The following is a 21,316-nucleotide window of genomic DNA, read 5'->3' on the forward strand; positions in this document are numbered from 1 at the left end:
GTCGTGGGAAAGAAAGATGAACAATTGAGATAAAAATTGACATGGCAGATTCATATTGCAAATTTGCCATCAAATTTGTATTAAAATTACCATGTTATTATGATATTTGCTGCGTATGTAAAAACACAAAAATGATAAAAATTTCATGGCAGATGCATGTTAAAAATGCCCCGCTTTGTATAAAGAAAATTGCCATGAATGTGTTCATATATTTTAAAAAATGCCATGACCGCAAACTACATTTGCCATGCTCCATGCAAATAAAGTTACCAAGGTCCCATATAAGATAAAGTAATTTGTTACCATATTTACAAAAAGAAAAGAATTGTCCATGGCCTTTAAACTGCATATGCCATGCTCCGTGAGCTTAAGTTGCAATGTTCCCATTAGAAAGTAATCTTCTGTGAAATGTTGCAGAAGAAACATAATGTGCCATTATACATAAGCTACAAAATGCCATGCTCCATGAACTTAAAATTGCCATGGTCTCATAAGAAGTTTTTTTTTCATGCTACAAGAAAAGAATTATTTGCCATGATCTACATTAAGAAGATTTGCCAATGGATGTTATACACAATTCATAGAGCATGGTGCATTGGCATGGCAAAATGATCTCTGAAAACAAATAATAATTTGCCATGGTCTATGAAAATTCATGGCAAATTCATATCAAAAATTGCCTTGACAGCTATTCACTAAAAGAAAAGATGGTAGCTATAAAGGATTGTAATTTGTCGTGTCAATTAATGATAATTTTCCATGGCAAACGGTCTCTAAATTCATAGTGATTTGCCATGGTATATGAAACTAAACGATGTCTAATTTATGAGAAATGTAGGGGGAAATTGTATGAATTATACATTATTTGTGATGGCATATTTACATATCTCTAATACATGGCAAAATTAGACAATCATAGTGGATTAACAAAGGCTGAGATGATTTGTGAAAGAATGAATATCAATTTGCCACGGCAAAAAATAGTGGAACAAAAGCTATCGTGTCAACTTTTGCTAAACAAATTGCCATGGTATTATCAAAATTCATAGCAATTCTGTCATGTCAACTACTCCACAATTATGACATGGCAAGTTGGCAACTCGTCGCCGGGATCCTATTTGGGGAGAGGGGAGAGTGAGACGGAGATGTATCCATAGAGTGGATGAGCAAGGCGTGGTGTATGTAGTGGTAGACGCAGAGAACGTTCACTCGACAGCTTCGCCGGCATGAACGGCTTAGGAAAGTTGACATGGCAAAATAGCAACGCTTTTAAGATTTGTGCTTCCATCCAATGGTGAGAAGGACATTCATTCTGAAATTCTTAAAATTGATGTATTTATCATTTCTGAAAAACAAACTAACCAATAACCAAAACTGTAAAGAATAGGATCTCTCACGGACGGAGAATTATGAAATACGCAGGGAATTCAAAGCCGACCAGAGCCAACTCGGCTTGAGTCGGTAGAGCTTTTTTCAATTAGGATCTCCAAGTTGAAATCTTAAGTTAGTGGATGCGATGAAGACAATACTGCATGCCCTTTTTTCAATTAGTATATATGCTTTATTTGCGAGGGAATTAGTATATATGCTTTTTTGTAAAACAGGATCACTCAGACTGCATTCAATACACAATAGTATACAGCGAACTGGAAAGTTAAATTATTTGATACAACAAAGTAAAAAACTTATTTTTCTTCCTTGGATGTAGGGCTTGAGAACTTCTCCACTTAAGAAGACATTCAGCAAGGCTTGATCATGCCGGTTCATTTTCCTTGCACATGCAAGTACAAAAAAACTGACACAGATCACAATGAAACAAAATAATCTGAGTATTGAATATAAAATCTGGTAACTAAGGCTAAATCCACAATTCACGAGGTACTTTGCAGATCCACAACTAATTCGCTTCTAAACATGTTTAGGAGAGACCATGGCCCCAGCCACACAATTGCACCGATCACACATCTCTGCTCCAAAAAATTGAACAACTCCTTTGGGCCAGGAGAAACACATAACTTACAGAGGGATGAGCTTGATTGAGAATAAACACAGTGGGTCGAGGTAGTTGCCATCAGAACTGCTGGGAATGAGTAGCTCGCCACCAGCAGAAATCCACCGCGCCTGCAACGCCTAGGCGGCCAGGCCTACTCATGGCAGTCCTATTGCTGGTAACTTTCATGGGTAGCATAGAGTTGAGAAGAGAACCTAAGGGCATTTCTAACCGATTCCCTATAACCGGCTAGAGCAGTAAAAATTCTAGTTGATCCTCAATCGGCGGTAGTGGAGGATAAATTATCCTCAGCCGCGCTGCGCCTCCCTATTGCTGGTAACTTTCATGGGTAGCACAGAGTTAAGAAGAGAACCTAAGGGCATTTCTAACCGATTCCCTATAACCGGTTAGAGCAGTAAAAATTCTAGTTGATCCTCAATCGGCGGCAGTGGAGGATAAATTATCCTCAGCCGCGCTGCGCCTCCCTATATTTACTTCACCGCTTGGCGGCCGAGTAAAAATTCCCCTCTCCTCTGTCTTCCCCGTCCCACTCCTGCGCCGCATCTACACCGACACCGCCCCTCCCACCTCCGCCGGCAACCGTTGGCCACCACGGACGCTCCATAGGCTCTGCCGCGGTCCTTTACCACTCGGATTTGTGCCTTCCTCGTCCCATCGCTGGCGCACAACCGGTAGATCTGCGGCTGTCGCCGCCGCCGGTGATTGCACCTTGCCATGGATTCGCCGAGTACCGGACCGCACATCTCCGGCAATGCCTCCGTGCCGCATGCAGGTAATGACTCTGCCTCTAGCCGCTCGGATCTCTCCAGTCGGCAGTTCACTGGCAAAGACATGCCCGGCCATCGTCTGGGCTCGGCGCTGGCCATCGTTGCCGGTCATAAAGTGCGACGATTGCCCGCGGCAGGTGGTGCGCCGAGTTTCTACCACACTGGAACATCCCGGATGGGTGTTCTTCAAGTGCAAAAAAGATGGAGTATGCGCTTCTTTTGATTCGGTTGTTCACCGGGTTTGGCGCAATTTCGTCAGCTCATTGTTTGCTCAAATTTGTGTGTAGGATGGATGTAAATTTTGATATTGGGAAGAGGATTACATTGATCTATTGATAGCACGAAATTGGATAGATGTGTTGGGGAACGTAGTAATTTCAAAAAAAAATCCTACGCACACACAAGATAATGGTGATGCATAGCAACGAGAGGGGAGAGTGTGTCCACGTACCCTCGTAGACCGAAAGCGGAAGCGTTAGCACAACACGGTTGATGTAGTCGTACGTCTTCACGATCCGATCGACCCAAGTACCGAACGTACGGCACCTCCGAGTTCAGCACACGTTCAGCTCGATGACGTCCCGCGAACTCCGATCCAGTAGAGCTTCACGGGAGAGTTCCGTCAGCACGACGGCGTGGTGACGGTGATGATGATGCTACCGACGCAGGGCTTCGCCTAAGCACCGCTACGATATGATCGAGGTGGAATATGGTGGAGGGGGGCACCGCACACGGCTAAGAGATCAAGAGATCAATTGTTGTGTCTAGAGGTGCCCCCCTGCCCCCGTATATAAAGGATCAGGGGGAGGAGGCCGGCGGCCAGGAGGAGGGCGCGCCAGGGAGGAGTCCTACTCCCACCGGGAGTAGGACTCCCTCTTTTCCTAGTTGGAGTAGGAGGGGGAAAGGAAGGGAAGGAGAGAGGGGGAAGGAAAGGGGGCGCCGCCCCCCCCTCCTTGTCCAATTCGGACTAGAGGGAGAGGGGGCGCGCGGCCAGCCCTAGCCACCCCTCCTCTTCTCCACTAAGGCCCATCTTGGCCCATTAAACTCCCCGGGGGGTTCCGGTAACCCCCCGGTACTCTGGTATATGCCTGAAACTCCCCGAAACCATTTTGGTGTCCGAACATAGTCGTCCAATATATCGATCTTTATGTCTCGACCATTTCGAGACTCCTCGTTATGTCCGTGATCACATCCGGGACTCCGAACTACCTTCGAGACATCAAAACACAAAAACTCATAATACAATCGTCACCAAACTTTAAGCGTGCGGACCCTACGGGTTCGAGAACTATGTAGACATGACCGAGACTCGTCTGCGGCCAATAACCAATAGCGGAACCTGGATGCTCATATTGGCTCCTACATATTCTACGAAGATCTTTATCGGTCAAACCGCATAACAACATACGTTGTTCCCTTTGTCATCGGTATGTTACTTGCCCGAGATTCGATCGTCGGTGTCTCAATACCTAGTTCAATCTCGTTACCGGCAAATCTCTTTACTCGTTCCGTAACACATCATCCCGTAACTAACTCATTAGTTACAATGCTTGCAAGGCTTATAGTGATGTGCATTACCGAGTGGGTCTAGAGATACCTCTCCGACAATCGGAGTGACAAATCCTAATCTCGAAATATGCCAACCCAACAAGTACCTTCGGAGACACCTGTAGAGCACCTTTATAATCACGCAGTTACGTTGTGATGTTTGGTAGCACACAAAGTGTTCCTCCGGTAAACGGGAGTTGCATAATCTCATAGTCATAGGAACATGTATAAGTCATGAAGAAAGCAATAGCAACATACTAAACGATCAAGTGCTAAGCTAACAGAATGGGTCAAGTCAATCACATCATTCTCTTAATGATGTGATCCCGTTAATCAAATGACAACTCATGTCTATGGCCAGGAAACATAACCATCTTTGATTAACGAGCTAGTCAAGTAGAGGCATACTAGTGACACTCTGTTTGTCTATGTATTCGCACATGTATCATGTTTCCGGTTAATACAATTCTAGCATGAATAATAAACATTTATCATGATATAAGGAAATAAATAATAACTTTATTATTGCCTCTAGGGCATATTTCCTTCAGTCTCCCACTTGCACTAGAGTCAATAATCTACATTACATAGTAATGATTCTAACACCCATGGAGCCTTGGTGCTAATCATGTTTTGCTCGTGGAAGAGGCTTAGTCAACGGGTCTGCAACATTCAGATCCATATGTATCTTGCAAATCTCTATGTCTCCCACCTGGACTTGGTCCCGGATGGAATTGAAGCGTCTCTTGATGTGCTTGGTCCTCTTGTGAAATCTGGATTCCTTTGCCAAGGCAATTGCACCAGTATTGTCACAGAAGATTTTCATTGGACCCGATGCACTAGGTATGACACCTAGATCGGATATGAACTCCTTCATCCAGACTCCTTCATTTGCTGCTTCCGAAGCAGCTATGTACTCCGCTTCACACGTAGATCCCGCCACGACGCTTTGTTTAGAACTGCACCAACTGACAGCTCCACCGTTCAATATAAACACGTATCCGGTTTGTGATTTAGAATCGTCCGGATCAGTGTCAAAGCTTGCATCAACGTAACCATTTACGATGAGCTCTTTGTCACCTCCATAAACGAGAAACATATCCTTAGTCCTTTTCAGGTATTTCAGGATGTTCTTGACCGCTGTCCAGTGATCCACTCCTGGATTACTTTGGTACCTCCCTGCTAAACTAATAGCACGGCACACATCAGGTCTGGTACACAGCATTGCATACATGATAGAGCCTATGGCTGAAGCATAGGGAACATCTTTCATTTTCTCTCTATCTTCTGTAGTGGTCGGGCATTGAGTCTTACTCAACTTCACACCTTGTAACACAGGCAAGAACCCTTTCTTTGCTTGATCCATTTTGAACTTCTTCAAAACTTTGTCAAAGTATGTGCTTTGTGAAAGTCCAATTAAGTGTCTTGATCTATCTCTATAGATCTTGATGCCCAATATATAAGTAGCTTCACCGAGGTCCTTCATTGAAAAACTCTTATTCAAGTATCCTTTTATGCTATCCAGAAATTCTATATCATTTCGAATCAACAATATATCATCCACATATAAGATTAGAAATGCTACAGAGCTCCCACTCACTTTCTTGTAAATACAGGCTTCTCCAAAAGTCTGTATAAAACCATATGCTTTGATCACACTATCAAAACGTTTATTCCAACTCCGAGAGGCTTGCACCAGTCCATAAATGGATCGCTGGAGCTTGCACACTTTGTTAGCTCCCTTTGGATCGATAAAACCTTCAGGTTGCATCATATACAACTCTTCTTCTAGAAATCCATTCAGGAATGCAGTCTTTACATCCATTTGCCAAATTTCATAATCATAAAATGCGGCAATTGCTAACATGATTCAGACGGACTTAAGCATCGTTACGGGTGAGAAGGTCTCATCGTAGTCAATCCCTTGAACTTTTCAAAAACCTTTCGCAACAAGTCGAGCTTTATAGACAGTAACGTTACCATCAGCGTCTGTCTTCTTCTTGAAGATCCATTTATTCTCAATTGCTTGCCGATCATCGGGCAAGTCAACCAAAGTCCACACTTTGTTCTCATACATGGATCCCATCTCAGATTTCATGGCCTCAAGCCATTTTGCGGAATCTGGGCTCACCATCGCTTCTTCATAGTTCATAGGTTCGTCATGGTCTAGTAACATGACCTCCAGAACAGGATTACCGTACCACTCTGGTGCGGATCTCACTCTGGTTGACCTGCGAGGTTCGGTAGTAACTTGATCTAAAGCTTCATGATCATCATCATTAGCTTCCTCACTAATTGGTGTAGGTGTCACAGGAACCGGTTTATTTGATGAACTACTTTCCAATAAGGGAGCAGGTACAATTACCTCATCAAGTTCTACTTTCCTCCCACTCACTTCTTTCGAGAGAAACTCCTTCTCTAGAAAGGATCCATTCTTGGCAACGAATGTTTTGCCTTCGGATCTGTGATAGAAGGTGTACCCAACAGTTTCCTTTGGGTATCCTATGAAGACACATTTCTCCGATTTGGGTTCGAGCTTATCAGGTTGAAGCTTTTTCACATAAGCATCGCAGCCCCAAACTTTAAGAAACGACAACTTTGGTTTCTTGCCAAACCATTCATAAGGTGTCGTCTCAACGGATTTTGATGGTGCCCTATTTAACGTGAATGCAGCTGTTTCTAGAGCATAACCCCAAAACGATAGCGGTAAATCAGTAAGAGACATCATAGATCGCACCATATCTAGTAAAGTACGATTACGACGTTCGGACACACCATTACGCTGTGGTGTTCCAGGTGGCGTGAGTTGCGAAACTATTCCGCATTGTTTGAAATGTAGACCAAAATCGTAACTCAAATATTCTCCTCCACGATCAGATCGTAGAAGCTTTATTTTCTTGTTACGATGATTTTCAACTTCACTCTGAAATTCTTTGAACTTTTCAAATGTTTCAGACTTATGTTTCATTAAGTAAATATACCCATATCTGCTTAAATCATCTGTGAAGGTGAGAAAATAACGATACCCGCCGCGAGCCTCAACATTCATTGGACCACATACATCAGTATGTATGATCTCCAAAAAATCAGTTGCTCGCTCCATAGTTTCGGAGAACGGCGTTTTAGTCATCTTGCCCATGAGGCACGGTTCGCAAGTACCAAGTGATTCATAATCAAGTGATTCATAATCAAGTGATTCCAAAAGTTCATCAGTATGGAGTTTCTTCATGCGCTTTACAGCAATATGACCCAAACGGCAGTGCCACAAATAAGTTGCACTATCATTATCAACTCTGCATCTTTTGGCTTCAACATTATGAATATGTGTATCACTACTTTCGAGAATCAACAAAAATAGACCACTCTTCAAGGGTGCATGACCATAAAAGACATTACTCATATAAATAGAAAAACCATTATTCTCAGATTTAAATGAATAACCGTCTCGCATCAAATAAGATCCAGATATAATGTTCATGCTCAACGTTGGCACCAAATAACAATTATTCAGGTCTAAAACTAATCCCGAAGGTAGATGTAGAGGTAGCGTGCCGACGGCGATCACATCGACTTTGGAACCATTTCCCACGCGCATCGTCACCTCGTCCTTAGCCAGTCTTCGCTTAATCCGTAGTCCCTGTTTCGAGTTGCAAATGTTAGCAACAGAACCAGTATCAAATACCCAGGTGCTACTGCGAGCTCTGGTAAGGTACACATCAATAACATGTATATCACATATACCTTTGTTCGCCTTGCCATCCTTCTTATCCACCAAATACTTGGGGCAGTTCCGCTTCCAGTGACCAGACTGCTTGCAGTAGAAGCACTCAGTCTCAGGCTTAGGTCCAGACTTGGGTTTCTTCTCTTGAGCAGCAACTTGTTTGTTGTTGTTCTTGAAGTTCCCCTTCTTCTTCCCTTTACCATTTTTCTTGAAACTGGTGGTCTTATTGACCATCAACACTTGATGCTCCTTCTTGATTTCTACCTCCGCAGCCTTTAGCATTGCGAAGAGCTCGGGAATTGTCTTATTCATCCCTTGCATATTATAGTTCATCACAAAGCTCTTGCAGCTTGGTGGCAGTGATTGAAGAATTCTGTCAATGACACTATCATCTGGAAGATTAACTCCCAGTTGAATCAAGATTGTTATACCCAAACATTTTGAGTATATGTTCACTGATAGAACTATTCTCCTCCATCTTGCAGCTGTAGAACTTATTGGAGACTTCATATCTCTCAATCCGGGCATTTGCTTGAAATATTAACTTCAACTCCTGGAACATCTCATATGCTCCATGACGTTCAAAACATCGTTGAAGTCCCGGTTCTAAGCCGTAAAGCATGGCACACTGAACTATCAAGTAGTCATCAGCTTTGCTCTGCCAGACGTTCTTAACGTCGTCAGTTGCATCTGCAGCAGGCCTAGACCCAGCGGTGCTTCCAGGACGTAATTCTATTGTGCAGAAATGAGGATAATCCTCAAGTTACGGACCCAGTCCGTGTAATTGCTACCATCATCTTTCAACTTTGCTTTCTCAAGGAACGCATTAAAATTTAACGGAACAACAGCACGGGCCATCTATCTACAAACAACATAGACAAGCAAAATACTATCAGGTACTAAGTTCATGATAAATTTAAGTTCAATTAATCATATTACTTAAGAACTCCCACTTAGATAGACATCCCTCTAATCATCTAAGTGATCACGTGATCCAAATCAACTAAACCATGTCCGATCATCACGTGAGATGGAGTAGTTTTGAATGGTGAACATCACTATGTTGATCATATCTACTATATGATTCACGCTTGACCTTTCGGTCTCAGTGTTCCGAGGCCATATCTACATATGCTAGGCTCGTCAAGTTTAACCCGAGTATTCTGCGTGTGAAAAACTGGCTTGCACCCGTTGTAGATGAACGTAGAGCTTATCACACCCGATCATCACGTGGTGTCTCGGCACGACGAACTTTGGCAACGATGCATACTCAGGGAGAACACCTTTATCTTGAAATTTAGTGAGATATCATCTTATAATGCTACCGTCAATCAAAGCAAAATAAGATGCATAAAGGATAAACATCACATGCAATCAATATAAGTGATATGATATGGCCATCATCATCTTGTGCTTGTGATGTCCATCTTCGAAGCACCGTCATGATCACCATCGTCACCGGCGCGACACCTTGATCTCCATCGTAGCATCGTTGTCGTCTCGCCAACTTTTTGCTTCTACGACTATCGCTACCGCTTAGTGATAAAGTAAAGCATTACAGGGCGATTGCATTGCACACAATAAAGCGACAACCATATGGCTCCTGCCAGTTGCCGATAACTCGGTTACAAAACATGATCATCTCATACAATAAAATATAGCATCATGCTTGACCATATCACATCACAACATGCCCTGCAAAAACAAGTTAGACGTCCTCTACTTTGTTGTTGCAAGTTTTACGTGGCTGCTACGGGCTGAGCAAGAACCGTTCTTACCTACGCATCAAAACCACAATGATAGTTCGTCAAGTTAGTGTTGTTTTAACCTTCTCAAGGACCGGGGGTAGCCACACTCGGTTCAACTAAAGTTGGAGAAACTGACACCCGCCAGCCACCTGTGTGCAAAGCACGTCGGTAGAACCAGTCTCGCGTAAGTGTACCCGTAATGTCGGTCCAGGCCGCTTCATCCAACAATACCGCTAAACCAAAGTATGACATGCTGGTAAGCAGTATGACTTGTATCGCCCACAACTCACTTGTGTTCTACTCGTGCATATAACATCTACGCATAAAACCTGGCTCGGATGCCACTGTTGGGGAACGTAGTAATTTCAAAAAAATTCCTACGCACACACAGGATCATGGTGATGCATAGCAACGAGAGGGGAGAGTGTGTCCACGTACCCTCGTAGACTGAAAGGGGAAGCATTAGCACAACACGGTTGATGTAGTCGTACGTCTTCATGATCCGACTGATCCAGGTACCGAACGTACGGCACCTCCGAGTTCAGCACACGTTCAGCTCGATGACGTCCCACGAACTCCGATCCAGCAGAGCTTCACGGGAGAGTTCCGTCAGCACGATGGCATGGTGACGGTGATGATGATGCTACCGACGCAGGGCTTCGCCTAAGGACCGCTACGATATGATCGAGGTGGAATATGGTGGAGGGGGGCACCGCACACAGCTAAGAGATCAAGAGATCAATTGTTGTGTCTAGAGGTGCCCCTTGTCCCCGTATATAAAGGATCAGGGGGAGGAGGCCGGAGGCCAGGAGGAGGGCGCGCCAGGGAGGAGTCCTACTCCCACCGGGAGTAGGACTCCCTCTTTTCCTAGTTGGAGTAGGAGGGGGAAAGGAAGGGAAGGAGAGAGGGGGAGGAAAGGGGGCGCTGCCCCCCTCCTTGTCCAATTCAGACTAGAGGGGGAGGGGGCGCGCGGCCAGCCCTAGCCGCCCCTCCACTTCTCCACTAAGGCCCATCTTGGCCCATTAAACTCCCCGGGGGGTTCCGGTAACCCCCCGGTACTCCGGTATATGCCCGAAACTCCCCGAAACCATTCCGGTGTCCGAACATAGTCGTCCAATATATCGATCTTTACGTCTCGACCATTTCGAGACTCCTCGTTATGTCCGTGATCACATCTTGGACTCTGAACTATCTTCGGTACATCAAAACACAAAAACTCATAATACAATCGTCACCGAAACTTTAAGCGTGCGGACCCTACGGGTTCGAGAACTATGTACACATGACCGAGACTCGTCTTCGGCCAATAACCAATAGCGGAACCTGGATGCTCATATTGGCTCCTACATATTCTACGAAGATCTTTATCGGTCAAACCGCATAACAACATACGTTGTTCCCTTTGTCATCGGTATGTTACTTGCCCGAGATTCGATCGTCGGTATCTCAATACCTAGTTCAATCTCGTTAACGGCAAATCTCTTTACTCGTTCCGTAACACATCATCCCGTAACTAACTCATTAGTTACAATGCTTGCAAGGCTTATAGTGATGTGCATTACCGAGTGGGCCCAGAGATACCTCTCCGACAATCGGAGTGACAAATCCTAATCTCAAAATACGCCAACCCAACAAGTACCTTTGGAGACACGTGTAGAGCACCTTTATAATCACCCAGTTATGTTGTGATGTTTGGTAGCACACAAAATGTTCCTCCGGTAAACGGGAGTTGCATAATCTCATAGTCATAGGAACATGTATAAGTCATGAAGAAAGCAATAGCAACATACTAAACGATCAAGTGCTAAGCTAACGAAATGGGTCAAGTCAATCACATCATTCTCTTAATGATGTGATCCCGTTAATCAAATGACAACTCATGTCTATGGCCAGGAAACATAACCATCTTTGATTAACGAGCTAGTCAAGTAGAGGCATACTAGTGACACTCTGTTTGTCTATGTATTCACACATGTATCGTGTTTCCGGTTAATACAATTCTAGCATGAATAATAAACATTTATCATGATATAAGGAAATAAATAATAACTTTATTATTGCCTCTAGGGCATATTTCCTTCAAGATGCACGTGCACTCGTTGCTAGAATAGAGGCTAGAGACGAGACTCAATGTGAAGCAACATTGAATTCTTCGAAATTGAAGAAGAAAGAAGTGTGCAAGCTCGAGAAGCCAATAGAGAGAATCAACAATGAAGACGTAAAGAAAATATTAATCGAACTAGTGGGAGCAGTTATGAAAGTTGGATATCTTTTAAAGTGTCTAATTGTGGTTCTTGTTTTCTTTGATCTTACTCTTGTAGCGAAGAATTGGTGAATTATGTATTCCAATGTATGAAAACGTCATTGAATGAAATAAAGAAGCAAAGAAATGTGTTTCGGTTGTCAAAAATGAAATGCAAATGAAAAAAATTACTCCGTTATATATAAGGGATCGGTTAGGTTCGGCGAAAACTTAGTGGAGTAAAAATACTCCACTAAGGGTTAACTCCGCTGGATACTCCGCTATTTTCAGGGATTGGTTAGAAATGCCCTAAGTCGCACAACAAGTAATCGACCCCAACAACCACAAAAAAGAAAAACAAAGTAACTTACTATAGAAAACCAACTTGCACATGGCAGCAACCATCGCTATCTGTCTTGCTCTCAGTCTTCGACAGCCTGCACGCCAGATCTAGGAGAGAAACTAGGGAAGGCTCGAAGCTAAATCCAATCTATTGACACCCTACTTACAACAGGGAGTGAATTGTAGAAAACCACCACATTTCAGCCTAGGTTTGCAGAAAACACTCTTCTACATTTTTGCTGCAGAAAACGCTGATTTTTTTTCTAATCTTTTGCAAAAAGCACCAAACCTCTTGTTCGGGCAGCTTAAGCTCTATTATGACAGGTGGGACCCTGTCTTGTTGACGTGGTGTCACGGCCGCGAGCTGACGCCGTGTAACAGCGTGACGGCCGGTCCTGCTCCGCCGATAGTAACCGGCTCGAAGCTTAAGCTCTATTATGACAGGTGGGACCCTGTCTTGTTGACGTGGTGTCACGGCCGCGAGCTGACGCCGTGTAACAGCGTGACGGCCGGTCCTGCTCCGCCGATAGTAACCGGCTCGATCCAGCTCTCTCCTCTGCCTCACCCTCTCCTCTCATCACTCTGTTCTCCTCTCCTCACTCCATTCTTCTCCCCCGATGCCGCCACTCCGCCGACCGCCGTTCTGCTGCTCCCCCGTGGCCATGGTGTCGTGGAGCGACGAGACTAGCGAGGATTCAGTCATGAACATCTCCTCCTCCTGCGATGGCATCATCAAGGTCAGTTTGCTAGAGCTAGGGTTAGGGTTAGTGAATTGGGGATTTTGTGAATGAGCTCGATCTGACCTAGGTTTCTCTTTGCTTGCTCCCGCAGCTTCCAACTACGATGCATGATCCGAATTTCAATGGCGCTGACGCAGATGTGAATGTTTTGTGCGAACACGGCGAGCCAGCCGAGCGCTTTGTTGCATTTGAAGGGATGCACACCGGCAGGAGGTTTCTTGGATGTGCTAAGAAGGTATGATCCTTTGTAAAGGAAGGTGTTCATTGCTTAATGTTTTGTTTATTTAGTTGTTAAGCTTTGTTTAGTTTGGTATTTGTTTAGCTAGTTCTGACATGCCTTGTCATCAGATGGTACACATTGTTTATTGTGGTTAGTGATTACTGCTTTGTTTATCAAGTTGTTAAGCTTGGTTAAGTGCTTAGTCTTTGTTTAACTTGTTTTATCCAGTGAGTGGATGGTAGTAATTGTTTATTATGGTGCTTAATGACTTGTTTAACAGTGGTCATTGTTTATTTGTTTGATGTGTGATATGTTCGATGCACATATTAGAACCCTGAACCTGTTTGCTTATGGAGTATGGCACTTAACAGTGGTCTTCATCCTACTCACTTAGATGATTCTTTATTGTTTTATTGTTTATTTTACAGGAAGGCATAAACTGTGGAGTAGTTCAATGGATTGATTTCGAATGGCCAGACTCAGTGGAGAAGGCATTGGCCAAGTTATGGGATATGTATGAGGAGATTAAGTCCGCTAGGACCAATGACAATCTGGAGAGTTCCTTTGCAATTCACAACCTGACAGAAGAGAAGAAGAACAGGAGAATTATGACAGTTTGTATGCTGATGTGAATGCTCTCTTGGATGCCCAACAGCAGAGGGGTATGGAGTTGAATAATCAAAAGGAGCAGAAGGAATGTCTTGCTGTGAAGATTGCAAAGCTAGAAACTGTAGTGGGCAACTTGAAGGTAGAGCTGTCAAAGAAAGAGGAGGAGAAGAAGAAAGTACAGGAGAACTATGACAGTTTGTATGCTGATGTGAATGCTCTGTTGGATGCCCAACAGCAGAAGGGTGTGGAGTTAAACAATCAGAAGGAGCAGAAGGAATGTGTTGATGTGAAGATTGCTGAGCTAGAAACTGTAGTGGGCAACTTGAAGGGAGAGCTGTCAAAGAAAGAGGAGGAGGAGAAGAAGCTGCTGCTGCAAAAGTATGATACTCTAAGGAACCTGACAGGTGCTCAAGCCAATGTGATTAGGAACTCGAAGTTCAATCATTTGAAGGAGAAAGAAAGGCCGACAGAAGAGAGGCTTAAATTACAGCATCACATTTCTGAGCTTCAAAAGTTTGAGGCCAAGATAAAGCTGAAGCTTAAGGGGGTGAAGGCCATCTTAGATGAGTAGGGTGTCTTCTAGTATGATAATCATCTATAGTTATGTAGATGATAATCTTCTATGCAATACTTTAGTATGAATTTGTGAACCAACTACTTTAACTATGTATTTTGTGATCCATGGTGTTGGATCCAGCAGTGTTGTAATGTAGATGATAATCATCTATTTAGTACTTCAGTTTGAATTTGTGAACCCAGTAATTTAAGTATGTATGTTGTGATCCATTGTGTTGGATCCAACCTTGATGAACCTTTATGAATGTGAGTCAAATTTGATGTTATATGGTTTATGTGCTTAGTACAATTTGGTTTTATATGGTGTAGATGATTATCATCTATTCAGTATTTTAGTTTGAATCTGTGAACCAAGTAATTTAACTTAGTATTTTGTTATCAATGATGTTGGATCCAATTTGACCCTCATTTCATCGATTCATCGACAAAATGGGCCTAGGGGTACCTTAACCCTCATTTCATCGATTCATCGACAAAATGGCCCTAGGGGTATCTTGACGCTCATTTCATCGATTCATCGACAAAACGGGCCTAGGGGTACCTTGACCCTCATTTCATCGATTCGTCGACAAAATGGCCCTAGGGGTATCTTGACCCTCATTTCATCGATTTATCGACAAAATGGGCCTAGGGGTACCTTAACCCTCATTTCATCGATTCATCGACAAAATGGCCCTAGGGGTATCTTGACCCTCATTTCATCGATGAGTCGACAAAATGGCCCTCGTGGTATCTTGACCCTCATTTCATCGATGAGTCGACAAAATGGCCTTAGGGGTATCTTGATCCTCATTTCATCGATGAATCGACAAAATGGCCTAGGGGTACCTTGACCCTCATTTCATCAATGAATCGACAAAATGGCCCTAGGGGTATCTTGACCCTCATCATAACAGCAAGAACATCATCACAGTGTATAATTATCATAACATGAAGACCATCATCAACAAGTGTATAATTATCATAACATCAAGACCATCATCAACAAGTGTATAATTATCATAACAGTAAGACCATCATATGGATCATCAAATTGAACATGATAACAGCAAGTCATATGGAACATCAAATTGAACATGATAACAGCAAGAACAACATCATAGTGCATAATTCTCATAAGAGCAAGACCATAAATAGCAGTTATTACAGTACCATAACATCAAACCAACATAAGTTGCTCCCAAAATAGATCATAGCAATTAACAGTTTTGTCTGATCACATCATCAAAAAGTTTTGCCAAAGCACATTAGTTCCCTGAAGCATAAAAGTAATCTTTCAGCCTTGATGGTTTCTTCCTCTATCTTGGTGGCAAGAAGGCTATCCTTGTTGCTGCAGCTAAGCTACTTGGCCTCCTAGCTAGAGCTGCTGAGCTGCTTGGCCTGCTTGCTGGAGCTGCTGAGCTGCTTGCCCCTGGTGGTGCCCTGCTTGCTTGTGTAGTAGATGCCCTCCTTGCTGGAGCTGCAACAGATGAAGCTGCAATAGTAGATGTGGTACCCTCCTCTGTCCTGTTTGACTGCATTTTAAAATGGTAGCAAGTTGATACATTCGACTGTTACAAAACAAAAATAGATGGCACCAAGTATGGCAACAGAGACTAACCTCATGCCTCTTCTTTCTCATTGCTAGACCTAGCTTTAGGGTTTTGTGGCAAGATGTGTACCTGTGACCCACAAGATTGCAATTGCTTCATGTAATTGATGCCATCCTAGATGTATCTTTAGGTGCTGGTGGCTCAAACTGGCTCCTTCTCCTTTTGTTTTCTTCTTCCCTGGTTTATCCTTGAAAACTGGGGGTTCTATGTCTCTAGTTTTGGTCTTAGGCCAGAGGTCAGGTCCAGGTACAGGAAATATGATGGGACTGTATGCTTCTAGATACATAGGCTTTTTGAAGAAGTCATGCACAAAATCTTCAGGCCTTAATTTGGCTTTGGTAATAGCAGAGACTGCATGATTGCATGGCACTGCAGTCATATCCCATTTTCTTCACCCACATGTCATGTGTTGCAAGTTAACTGCATAGGTATTCTCACTGCTTGTCACTTGGTAAATATCCGGCCCAGCCATCAATGCTTGACAGTTCCTAGAGTGTTTCTTTGCTTCTTCATGTAACTCAGCATATGTTGGGCATATTTCCCACTTGGCTAACTGTGTCTTACTCCTACTTGTATTGAACCTGACCATCAACTTAGTCCTGATTCCATCTACCATGGTCTTTATTGGTTTACCCCTCACATCTAATATCATCTTGTTGAACACCTCACTAATATTGTTGACAACTAGGTCAGTTTTGCAATTGAAGTCCATGACATATCTAGCCCAAGCATGTCTAGGAATTTTATTTAACCAAGCCCAGGCAGCCTTACACTCTACTTTAAGAGCATCCATTGCAGCAAGATGGCCATGTTCAGTATAGGAGTAACTTGCCTTATCCATGTACTTCGTTAATGCTGACCCCCTAAAACCAGCAGTCTGGAAGTTTTGGTAGATGTGTCTAAGGCAGAATCTTTGGGGGCAATTGGGGAAAACCTGGCTCACAGCTTTTAGAAGACCCTATTTGGAGAAATGACCAAACTTACTAATAAGAAATGAATATTAACTACTTCTAGCAATTACTTTGAGCTACTTATATCAACTAGTAATGACAATGAATATTAACTAATACTAAGCAAATTCTATGAACTACTAGTAAGCAATTATTACAATGAGTACTAATATCAATTACTAATATGAGTAATAACAAAGATAATACCTTCTGTCCATCAGAGATTATGGTGTAAAAACCAAATCTCCCAGATTCTCCACAAATAGCTGCCTTCAGTTGTGTGAGAAACCAGGTCCAACTCTTTGTGTCTTCTTTGTCCACAACTCCAAGGCAATGGGATAGATGTTATTATTCCCATCCCTTCCTGTGGCATCAAGTATTTGTTGGCCAATAGAGAGCTTGATGAAACATCCATCCACACGTGCAATGGCACACAAGATATGTAATACTAAGGGTGCACCACATTTATGTCATATATAACACAGTTTAGTAGTCACCTATGAATGGTCTGCATCCATTCAGAAATCCTTCCTTGCAAGCATTCAAACATATGAACAAAGCATGGAACCTTGGATTGATGCTTGGATGGTCTTTCAGGAACTTAGTAGTGACAATGCACCTACTACCTGGATTGGTGTCTAACACAGCCTGCAAGTAATCCCTGATCCTGGTGTATTGCCCCCTCTGATCTCCTTGCACCACCTTAATAGCAGTGTTCTTAGCCATGTAGACCATATGAGTGATGATCTCAACTCCATACTTGCTCTTCAGATTTTGCATTATTGTATTTATTGGTGTGTTTAGGTCAGTTCTTATTGCTTCTAAAACTTGATGTGTAACCCACTTTGTAGTCACCTTGGTGCTCTCTGCTACAGCTGGACATGTGTGCAGCAAATTTGTTTTCCTAATGCAGAAAGTTTTCTCTTTTCCCACCATAGAAGCTGCAATGAAGAAAGGGCGCTCTTCATGTGTGCACACAGCTATAATTCTGTCATTGCAGTTCCTATGAAACTGATAGTTTCTGTTCTGTGCTATGTGGAAAGTGAGAAGTGCCCTTCTAAATTGGTACACATTATCAAAGCAAAGCTTCTTAGCAAACTACAACTCTGGGCTCTCTCTATCCTCATGATACCATACCCTTGGTTTGGGTTTTTTTAACCCTAGTCTTACTGCCAAGTACAAATGCTAGGGGTACAGCCCCATCATCTTCCTCCTCCTTCAAATCACCAGGATCTGGATCCTCATCAGATGATGGTACCCAAACATCCTCAAACTGTTGCTCCAAACTAGCATGTGATCTTGTGGTTGGCTCCTTTCCTACTTTCAACTTCTTCCTCTTTTGCCCCTATGGTAGCACCTCTTTTTCAAGTTCCTCATCATCTCCATGCTCCTCTTGCTTTGAATTTTCCTCATGCACTTCCTCTTGTAACTCATAAGGTTCATCTACATCAGTGTCACCTTCAAAGTGTAAGAGTGGGTCCTCTCTCTGCCTCCTTAGCTCAGCCATCCTAGCCATGAAATCCTCATCTTCCTCCAAGTCAGAGTCATCTTCAGTTAGTAGCACAGGAAGTTTTCTTTTCACTGCCTGCACCCTCTCAACATTCCTATGATGTTGCTTAAATCTCTGAATTGTGATCTCCTTCTAAGCTCCATACTTCTTTCTAACTCATGTTGCTCCATGTCAACATCATCTCTATTGCCTTGCTCAATATCAACATCTGCTTCATTGCCTTGCTCCATATCAACATTGTGGCTCTGATGTGTGGAGAAAAACTGGATTGGTTCAGGCTCCTCAACTACTGCATCTCTTTTTGATACTTTGGATGGTGACTTGTACACCACCCAACACCATTCACCTCATATACAATGCTCTCTCCAACATTGTCTATAGGAACTTGCTGATCACAAACATAATCTCTGTTTATATCTGCAGGTCTGGGCTCACTACCCCTAACTATTGTCAGGTTTACTATGTTCTGATCTTTATTGGCAATGTGATCCAGCATCTCATCCACCTTGTCATCATCACATATCTCCTCCCAACCAGCTACTCCCAACCCAGCATCCCTCACATAATACATGTAGACTTTACTTCCATATCCTGCTGTCTCTATGAGTGCTAACAGATTGTAAAAAGTGATGTCTGAAACACACATAGTCCTTTCCAAGTTATCCCTATCATGAAAGTGCAGTCTAACTTCCCAAACATCAAGCTACAAAAAGGAACAATACTTCTACTTATTAATTAAACAGTATAGTACTAACTACAAACAATAGAGGTGACCAATTTAAAATATACAATGCATGCCAATTTAAATAAGAGCAAATTGTGACCCTAATGTCTACTAAATAAACAGTGCATAGTAACCCAAATATCATTAGTGCCAATTTGAATACACTAAAAATATGAGTACACTTTGTACTAAATCATACGATAAAATTAGCATTGTGTACTAAATAAACAGTGCATAGCAATTTAAATAAACTCTAAATGGATACTAAAAAAGTGCATAGCTATTTGTCTACTAAACAGAGCATGGGAATAGCACTGTCTACTGAACTAAAAAATTATCACTATATTGTCTCCTAAACAGAGCATAGTAATATCACTACAATCTAATTTACGGGGCAGATGAACACTTAGTACTAGGCAAAAGAACCATTTTTGATTTACACACCTAACCCTAACTATGGAATCGACAGAAAACGAGGGGTGGGGGGGGGACAGAGGAGATATCTTACTCCACACCGCCGAATGCAGATGCCTAGTGGTGGCTCCCCTTCGGAGTAGCCTGCACAGCACGGGCGAGAGCGCCGGCGGCACGGTACTCCAGCGATGGGGGCGGTGGTCTGCTCCGCGGGGCCTGGCTAGGGTTAGAGCTCCCGCGGACCTCCTCAAGTGGCTTTGGATCTCCGCCGCCAAGAAACCCTCTTGCGCCGTCGCCGCCTCCGCCATCCACTCCGCGCCAGTGTCCGGGCTCTCCGTTGCCATGAATGAGACAGAGAGAGAGAGGAGAGCGCGCCGTCGCGGGGATGGTGGAGAAATTTCCAGATGCGGGAGGAGTTCTGATTCGACCGGGTCTCTTGACCTAGCGGGGGCGTCGGTGGGCACTGTAGCGCCGTTACACGGCGTCAGCTCGCAGCCGTTAGCCATGTCGACGAGACAGGGTCCCACCTGTCATAATAGTGCTTAAACTGCCCGAACAGAAGGTTTGTTGCTTTTTGCAAAAGATTAGAAAAAAATCAGTGTTTTCTGCAGCAAAAACGTAGAAGAGTGTTTTCTGCAAACCTAAGCTGAAATGTGGTGGTTTTCTGCACTTGACTCTACAACAGGAGATACACAAGGGGAGGGATCCTCGCCCAACCCAACTCCGGCGGTCGCAGGGGAAGGGAGAGGAGGGGCTGACCGCAAGGAATTTGGGAGAGGGTTCTTGGAGGCTCGGTACCTTTCCTGAAAGGAATAGAAAGGAGAACCTTCAGACTGTTGCGTTATGTTTCGGAGAAGTTGGGACAAGAGTGAATTGCAAAAAACATCGACATTGAAGGCTAGGTTTGCAGGAACCACAAGTCTACGTAATTGTGCCCAAAACCACTAATTTTTTTTCCTTTTTTTTGCAAAAAACACTAGTTGACGGCTTAGACCGTTTTGAGCATGATTATGATAGACGGGTCCCGCAAATGATGACGTGGCATAATGGTTCAAGTTAGACACCGTTAGGTGAGGGTTTTTCTAGATTTACAAAACAGACCCTATAATTTTACAAAGACCCCGTTAGTCAAAAATCAAAAAAGCAATCGGGCCCTCCATGAGTTCATCTCCCACTGGTCCCGTGGTGGATGCCGCCGGCCACTCCCTCCCGTGCGCGATCGGCGAAGCTGCTGCTTGCTCCGCCGGGTGAGCTGATGGGAGGTCCGGCGCGGTCGGTGACTGGCAGGACGACGTGGATTCGGTGGCAGTTTCGGTTAGGACGGCGGCGCAGTGGAGCTCCGGCGGCGGCATGACCATCAGGCAGTGGATTGAGCTCCGCCCGCGGCGAGGCACCCTCCCTCAGCACGCCTACGCGGGCCGCTGTCGCGCCTCCTCGTCACCTCGCCGGCGCCGATGCAGGCGAGCAGCAAGGGCGGCGCCGCCGGCTTGAGCATCGGGCGAGGGCTTGAACTCCGGCCGCGGCGAGGCAGCCTTCCTCGCCATGCCTGCGTGGGCCGAGGAGCGGGAGGCCGGGGCCGACACAGGGGAGCAAAGAGGACCT

The sequence above is a fragment of the Aegilops tauschii genome, chromosome 2 (genome assembly GCF_002575655.3).
Source record: "Aegilops tauschii subsp. strangulata cultivar AL8/78 chromosome 2, Aet v6.0, whole genome shotgun sequence".
Classification (NCBI taxonomy): domain Eukaryota; kingdom Viridiplantae; phylum Streptophyta; class Magnoliopsida; order Poales; family Poaceae; genus Aegilops; species Aegilops tauschii.